Source organism: Penaeus monodon, chromosome 15 (assembly GCF_015228065.2).
Source record: "Penaeus monodon isolate SGIC_2016 chromosome 15, NSTDA_Pmon_1, whole genome shotgun sequence".
Classification (NCBI taxonomy): domain Eukaryota; kingdom Metazoa; phylum Arthropoda; class Malacostraca; order Decapoda; family Penaeidae; genus Penaeus; species Penaeus monodon.
The window spans coordinates 49,575,879-49,576,113 of NC_051400.1; positions in this window are offsets into that span (position 1 = coordinate 49,575,879).

Consider the following 235-nt stretch of genomic DNA (forward strand, 5'->3'; position numbering starts at 1 on the left):
CATATAAGGAGTCCTTTTTTACTTTATTCCACGCATGAACATAATTTTCTGCTTGATCAACTGATCAGTTCTATTTTCAAATTACTTCACGACGGAATTTCGTTCCTACATAACGGACTAACCTTTTATTTATTCTCTAGTTCATTCGCTTAAAAACTACTTCTTTATCATCCTAATGAAGTCCCCATGTCCTTCTTTCACAAAGGGAATTAATTTGCTACTCTATTAGCATATA